General features: G+C 41.8%; 1 protein-coding gene across 5 annotated transcripts in view; it reads right to left on the bottom strand.

The window, feature by feature from the left end:
• Positions 1-8,053, bottom strand: part of thrb (thyroid hormone receptor beta) — a 119,527-nt gene that overhangs the window by 45,226 nt on the left and 66,248 nt on the right. For 3 of the 5 annotated variants that reach the window (XM_032522381.1, XM_032522383.1, XM_032522385.1), the window contains exon 2: positions 5,392-5,458. The exons of the other annotated variants lie outside the window; for them this stretch is intronic. The gene's annotated coding sequence lies outside the window, so the exon portion shown is untranslated. The remainder of the gene's footprint in view (positions 1-5,391; positions 5,459-8,053) is intronic. 5 annotated transcript variants of the gene reach the window in all.

The raw sequence follows: 8,053 nt of genomic DNA, 5'->3' as shown, positions 1-8,053 counted from the left end.
TCGTTTTTAAATTTTTGTACTGTTTGCATTTAGAATGTATTCTTGCTGTAAAGCACTTTGATGGAAAGCGCTCTATAAATAAATGTATTACTATTATTATATTGTGATATTATTGCAAATGCAATTAATCATTCAGCCCTAATCCAAAGTAGGCTAAGTTACTGTACGCAACACTTAAAATGTAAAGATGTGTTGGTAACTTATTCTCTTACTGTTAATAATTGTCAATTTTCTGTCTGAGCAAAACATTCATGGCAACAATATGCTAACTCAACGCTAACTCAGTAATCTACTGTGGGTAATACAGCGCCCTAAAGGAAATACCTTTACAACAGGTGTATTAAAAACACTACCGCTATAGTCCAAAGCAGCCGCTGGAATCAACACAAACTCAGAGTTACATAAAGCCACTTTACTTTTATTCAATGTATGTAGTCGGGGGTCTCAGCCAAGGGATCCTTGATTTAAAACACAATGAAGACCCCAGCTATAGATGTTTTCAAAAGTCCACAAAGGGCATCAGTTCCTCATCTGAGGTCTAATTACCAGCCCTTAACTGGTAAAGTCATTGTGCCCAACCTCTGCTCGCATCAGGAGTCAACAAACAACAACCAATATGCATCTTATTTGATGTGGCATTCAGATAAAAGTCGATCTTGATCCGCTGGCCATTATTCCTGGAGCTCTCTAATACTTAATTTACGAAGCTGCATCACACTGCAACGTGATACAGGCTTGTCATCATGGCGACTGGTATCAAGAATAAAAAGGACAGCAGATGGTGTTTTCATTAAAGAATTCAAGCTGATAGAAGAATCAACCGAATGACTTTGTGTCAGAGTCTCCGGTGCACTTATCATATTACATTTAGTTCTCTAGCTGCGGGGAAAAACACACACACACACACACACACACACACACACAGGCTAGTGTCATAAAGGGTAGCTGATACACAGGAGCTATCTGTGTTCCTGTTACACTGTGCAGAGTCATGAGCTTGATCCCCCACTGGAGACCGAGAGCTGAGCATGTCCAAATAATGCATCGGCAGTAGGGATGGGAAAAGAAATCCATTCTTGTGTGCATCTGGATTTGTTGCGATGATTATTTTCCCTTGAATTCATGTTTTATTTTGTTTTTCAGGGTGTTCTCAGAATGAGCCTTTGGGTGGGGGAACTACACACAACAGGAAGCATGACCGGTCGGCGTACAGTAAAGGCATTGTGCCTGTGTCGATTTGATGAAAATGTCTGAAGAATTATGATTAAAAAAGTCATAAAAAAATCAAGTCCAGGCACTGAAGGTTATTATATGCTCCCCCTGGCCTCCAGGGGCATAACACCACCCACACACACAATACACAACACCTGGTACCAAATGCAGTAGTTGGGCCACTGTCGTTGTTGATGCCCCTGGAGGCCAGGGTGAGCATATCACACTCTCACCTACACACCTGCAAGCTAAAATCCCTCTGACATTCCCTGTGTTGCTACACCCTGGGGAAGGCTCCAGCCAACAGTGTATTTTTAAGTGTCTCGCCCTATTTATAACTTGAATCATTTTTTGTTACCAACCTTGAGTACCCGGCCTTTTCATGACTTTTTTTGGTTCTTCTTCTTCTATTTTGTGAATTATATTCCCTTCCATGAGCACCGGTGGTTAAAGGGATACCAGAAGCTGCTTCTTTATGATTGAGTAAATAAAAACCCCAATCAAAAACGGCTTAAAAAAAAAAATTAAATTAAGATACCACCGTTAAAATCACTGGGAGTGTTGGGCACAGCCTGAAGATAAAATTGAGCTTAATGTTCCTAATTCAGTTGTTCTGCTGGTCGGTAACTTGCTCTAAAAATACAGTCAGAGGATTTGAAGTGCTATTATTGTTCTTAATTCTTGTCATTTTAGCGTCGTTGGGGGGTGGCAAAAATTGCAGGAAAAACACAGTTTTTTACTGATAATTCACCTAGATATTTTCTTTTAATATGGAACTGCTGACGACTACATCTGATCCCTGAACATCAAAACAGACTGAAAGCAGAGGATCCGTGTTATGTTCTTCTATACACAGGAAACAAATGTCAGACTCAATGTTTTTAGAAATGTTTCATGATGAAATAGAATCGGGACAAAAACAAAAACCTCAGCCCTAGTCTCGCTTTGCCAGATCAGGTCTGGCTAGTCCACACAGCCTTCAGGATGGGAGGAAAACGTGAAGACCAGGTAACCATAGTCCTCAGATTGGACAGAGAGTCTAGCTAGCTGTCTGGATTTACCCTGCAGAGATCTGAGGACCAGGTAACCATAGTCCTCAGATTGGACAGATAGTCTAGCTAGCTGTCTGGATTTACCCTGCAGAGACCTGAGGACCAGGTAACCATAGTCCTCAGATTGGACAGATAGTCTAGCTAGCTGTCTGGATTTACCCTGCAGAGATCTGAGGACCAGGTAACCATAGTCCTCAGATTGGACAGATAGTCTAGCTAGCTGTCTGGATTTACCCTGCAGAGATCTGAGGACGGTAACCATGTCCTCAGATTGGACAGATAGCTTAGCTAGCTGTCTGGATTTACCTGCAGAGATCTGAGGACCAGGTAACCATAGTCCTCAGATTGGACAGATAGTCTAGCTAGCTGTCTGGATTTACCCTGTAGAAATCTAAGGACTATGGTTACTTGGTCCTCAGATCTCTGCAGGGTAAATCCAGACAGCTCCACCAGAGGTTAGAACGCCAACACAGAGACAGAGGACAGGGACGGACTACCGGCTGAAAAGAAGGACAAACGGCGGAATTTCCGTCGGCAGCGGACCAATGCCGGGAGACTTACGTAGTGGACTTCCCCTTGCCCTAATCGGTAGTATAACCAATAACCCATGCAGTGCTGTAGCAGCCTGCAGTGAAAACACTGTCCTGATAAATGGCTGACAGCTGAAACACAGTCGCCTGCATCCTCCTGAATGATTTTATTATCATGACATTTTAGCTCCAACACATTTTTCCCATTTTATGTGTGCAGACGGAATCCTTTTTGTTATCACTCTGACATCTCAGTCTTCATTTTAACAAGCCGGAACGTTTCTGTCCCTGGCTGCAGTATACGCTCTACAATGCTTCTTTTGTCGAGATTTAGAGCAACACAAGCCTGTGCAGTAAATGTGGCAGCTGCGTTATTTAATGGTCACAACAATTTCCTCGCACTATAGGAAAATAAAAACCTGTAAAGAAAAACCATCAAATGACTGGCAGCAGCAGCTGGCAAACCAAAACTGTAATATTAATGTAAAACACCCAAATTCAAATACATGCCAAAACATTTACAATCATATTCATTCAAGGTTTTGCAGCAAAACACTGTAATTTTACAGATTTCTTTTTTTGGCATAACAATTCAAATAACATTTGGGTTGCACATTTACATATAATGTCCATAATTGTGACCCGACTACTACCTACTACTGTAAAAATATTAAGTTTTTTCTGTATAATGTTCTCTTTTTTTTTTTAAGGTGGATTATGTTTCATTTCTTTTTAATAAGCAGACATTGAATCAGTCACAGTGAGCTTGTTGATTTTGTGCTTTTTATAGACGACATTCATGACATACTGCTAGCGAGGTAGCCCTGTGATTGGAAGTCTAACAACATTAAGGAACATATTTGTTGTTAAAACCACTTTGGTCTCAAATAATATATCATTATTATTTTACAGTATGCTACGTCATCATATACATAGATCTTATCTATGTACTGACGGTTACAGCTAAATAACCAAGACTTGATATAAAACTGTTATAGGACAATTTGGATTTGATCAGGTTCAGTGTGCTTACTATGGACCGGGGGGCCAAACATACGGCCCGGGTCAGAACCAGCCCACCAAAGGGTCCAACCCGGCCCACTGGATGACTTTACAATGTGGGAAAATTGCAGAGAAGTAATTCCGCTAATTACCACATTTAATCTCTGAGAATATGAGAGTTCTTTTTTTTACAACTTTAATCTTTAATCTATTTTTTTCTTCCTACAACGGCCTTAGAACGCCGTCGTAGCAGAAGCAACATCAAGCTGACAGTACACTCTGCGGCAGATACAGTTCCAGATCTTTCTGGAAAGGTTCACTGGTCCGGCCCACTGGAGATCAAACTCAGAAGGGGTTTGTGGCCCGTCAGCTTAAATGAGTTTGACACCCCTGGTGTAGACTGTAAAAATAATGGATGAAGCTTCCGGGTCTGGAAAGTGGCGCCAATGCAGAAGTGTCCTAAAGCTGCGTTCTGTCTAATGTCCAGCAGGGGGATACTGCACTGGCTCCAAATGAATAGTCTATGGTACTGTCTACATTAAAATAGACCTGAACTTGTCTCATCTTAAAATTTCAATTCATTTTAATTCAACTTTGGTCGTCTAGAAATGTCGTTCAGCGTTCAGTGGACCAAGCTAACTAGCTACTGCTTGCGTTAGCTGGTAACTTTAGAGAGGGTTTGCCAATCTTTTTTTCTCTTTCGGTTTCTGATGCAGATGATTGGTGCAAGTAAATGGAAGTCGGCTTTTTCCCGCTGGTTAATCTCTGCCCGATGACTTACTCCTGAAGCGTTGAAAATCTTCAACTTTTCCCCTTTAGCATTTAGCTTAGCGCAGCGCTTAGCAATCATAAACAACGCCAGTTCTAACAAAACCAAGATGGTGACGGCCATTTTGCAAAACTTGAGGCTTCAAAGCGGCAGTCTGCTACCCAATGGGTGAGGTCGCAGCTGCTACATCCACTAATTTTACAATCTATAGTGCATACGTGCCCTTAAAAAGGGACGTTGTGGTTTATTTAATATGCTGTATTTCCCAGATGTGTGGCCACTGTGACTCCTGTCACTAACTGCCTACTGGACTACTTCCTGTGTTTCCTTTGGGTCTGACTCAGCGACTGATTCATGTAAAATCATGTGGATTCGGAGGCTCTGATATACTTCTCTGCTGACAACATTGTGACCCAGATACATATGAAAGAATGGGCACCTCTGCACTAAATGGATCTTGAGGTAAGACTGTCAAACTTCGGAAACACTTCATGAAAGTCTATAAACTGTTTAAAAATAAAATATCTCTTTTGCAGATATTACCACAACACCCTGCCTTTTGACACCCCCTCCCCATGGAAAATATGCACAGTTGGCAGCTGTCAAACCCAAAGACAAGAAACAGAACACACACACTGATCAGCAATCTGGCACATAATGATGTAGTCTGGATCAGTATCAAGATTTAAACTTCATTACGTTTGCATCACAACTCACAACTGCTAGAAACACTGATTTTCTGTGTGTGTGTGTGTGTGTGTGTGTGTGTGTGTGTGTGCGCTGCAGGACTCTGGCTGTGTGGAATTAAGCAACATGAAGGTCTTACCTGAGGAAGTGGTGAAGTCAGACTCCAGGCAGTGCTGAGGAGCTGCTGAGCTCCCTGGGAGAAACACCTACACACAGACACACACACAGAGACACACACACACACACACACACACACACACACACACAGACACACACACACACACACAAATGAACAAGTGAGGTAAAAATCACAGTCCAGCTATAAAAACCGCTATGTCCTCAAGAAGCCTAGAAACATTCACACACGTGTTGCCATTGTATTAAAAATTGAACCGAGGCATTTTAAAGTTTCAAAGCCTCTCACATTAAAAAGCACCTGCAACCCAGATATCTGTCTATGTTTTCGTTGGCTCTTTAAAATCACAAGTCAGCAGAGGAAATAGATGTCACAGCGAAGCACAGACACCATTCTGCCTTTTGTTGTGCAGGATGTAGTCATACCACAATATCTGGGGAATGTGACCTATTTGCAACACTACCCTCAACATAGCAACTTCCACAGCAGCTTTTACTCTCGTGTTGTCCTCGGGTCAAATTTGACCTGTTTTTCACAGTTTTTTTTACATCAGAAATGTGAGTCTCTCTTACCAAATTGCCAAAAAATAAATGGACGCATGCATGTGCAATGCATGGAAGCCATACAAAGTAATGATTACTTGTGTAGAATTTTGGGCGTCAATTTTATAGCATTTGAAAAAAAAGCAAATGTCTCCAGACTAAATAACTTTGACATGAAATGTGATTCAATCAACTCAAAAATGTGAAGTCATTTAAATTTGGATTATTGACCGTGAATAAAAAAAAAGTGTTGAAGAAAGTGACAAAAATGCTGAAAAAAAGACAAGTCCATGATGGACGGGAAGACAACACAAGTGACAAAGTAACCTCTGGTAGTTGCCAAAGAACACCCTCCCTCCTACGCAGCGCTCGCCTGGGAAAACCTAGACCAACTCCCGGCAAATGAGAGATTTGCTCTGCGGGTCAGTCTGGCCGACAGCCCATTTGAGCACCATTTCAATTTTTCCAAAGATGTAAATGTAAATGTGCTGTATTTATATAGCGCTTTTCCAGTCTTAACAACTGCTCAAAGCGCTTTTACATCTACAGGAAACATTCACCATTCAAACACATTCATACACTGTGGCCGGGGCTGCCGACAAGGTGCCACCTGCTCATCAATAAACACTCACACATTACACAATCTTGCCCAAGGACACTATTCCCACCTTTTTTTTTTTTTTTTTTTTTTTTTTTTTTTTTTTTTTTGGTTTTGTTTTTTTCTTTTTTTTTTTTTTTTTTTTTTTTTTTTTTTTTTTTTTTTTTTTTTTTTTTTTTTTTTTTTTTTTTTTTTTTTTTTTTTTTCCGACAATGACTGCAGGGGCGGGGATCGAACCACCAACCTTCCGATTGGCAGGCAACCGCTCTACCACTGAGCCACAGCCACCCTCAAAAAGGCACCAATCCCAACCGTTGAGGCGGGCTTTACACGATGACGATAGTTCTGCAACATGCAACATACGTCATCTCCGTCATCGCTCTGATTGGTCTATCCACTTGCGCCCAGAGACATTTGAGCGGCGCCCATTGGTGACGCCCCTTTGGCGCCGGGCTGTGAATGAACCACTCTGTCACAACTGAGCTGCAGTAAGAAATCCCAGTATCTGTTTATCTGTTATTTTCTTTTCCTTTTGGACCTTGGGGCTCTCAATGAGTTAATATATCTTTTTGTGTGTCAGCCAGCCCCCCCCCCAAGGCATACGGCCATAAATAAAACAACAGTGACAAAAAAAAACATGTGCAGGGATGCAGAAAGGCTCGGGTTGGACTCAAGCCTGGTGTTTAGCCCGAAAAATCATTTGAAGTTATTTTCGGGTCATGATGAGATCTCAGCGGAAGGAGAAACCAAACAAACAGGAGGTGGTCGGATTCTAATGAGAGTGAGAAGGGAAAGCATTTGTTTATGTCATTAATTCAGTGGCAGGACAGGGCTGGCCATCTCTCTCTCCGACAGACGGCAATCACTTGTAATCAGACTTAATGGGCCCTCCAAAGGGAATGCCTTTCCTCCCCCCGCGCTCCGCCTGTAGCACTCTAACGCCCTTCTCCACACAAGCACGGGGGCACTTACACGTACACCAGACTCTGAATTATTGTTTTAATAATAGCGTCTATCCACAACAGCACAACATAATTAAGTCCTGTTTGTGTGTGATGCATATAGACACATTAGCAGGTTAAAGCTCAGTTCTGTCGCCTCCTGCTCTCCATCACAACAGTTTACATCACTCATTAAAGGATAATTAGCTATATTCCTTATTTTGGCAGTGATGGCCAGTACCAGTAGGGTTCAACATTAAACATGGGCCGAAGTTTGGTGGAGTTTGGTTTAAATGTGCTGGGGACAGAGAAGCATTTCCACAAGTGCTGGGTACAACGATGCATTCATTTTCTCTTCTGCGCAGGTCATGTTTTGAAAGACGCTGTCCTGTAGTTTACTAAAGTAAATTAATAAAGACGTGGTTTCGTGTAGGCCCTACCTAAACAATGATTACCATCTTTCTCTCTCATAAAGATCCTCATAACCACTGAAAACTGTCAAAACATCAAACCAAAAGTCCTATAAGGATGGATGTTTCTGCTTCACATGTTCAGCAGGGCAGCGAAGCGGCTGTGGGTCGACC

This window comes from Etheostoma spectabile, chromosome 8, assembly GCF_008692095.1.
Source record: "Etheostoma spectabile isolate EspeVRDwgs_2016 chromosome 8, UIUC_Espe_1.0, whole genome shotgun sequence".
Lineage (NCBI taxonomy): Eukaryota > Metazoa > Chordata > Actinopteri > Perciformes > Percidae > Etheostoma > Etheostoma spectabile.
This window is presented reverse-complemented; position numbering and strand designations above follow the sequence as displayed.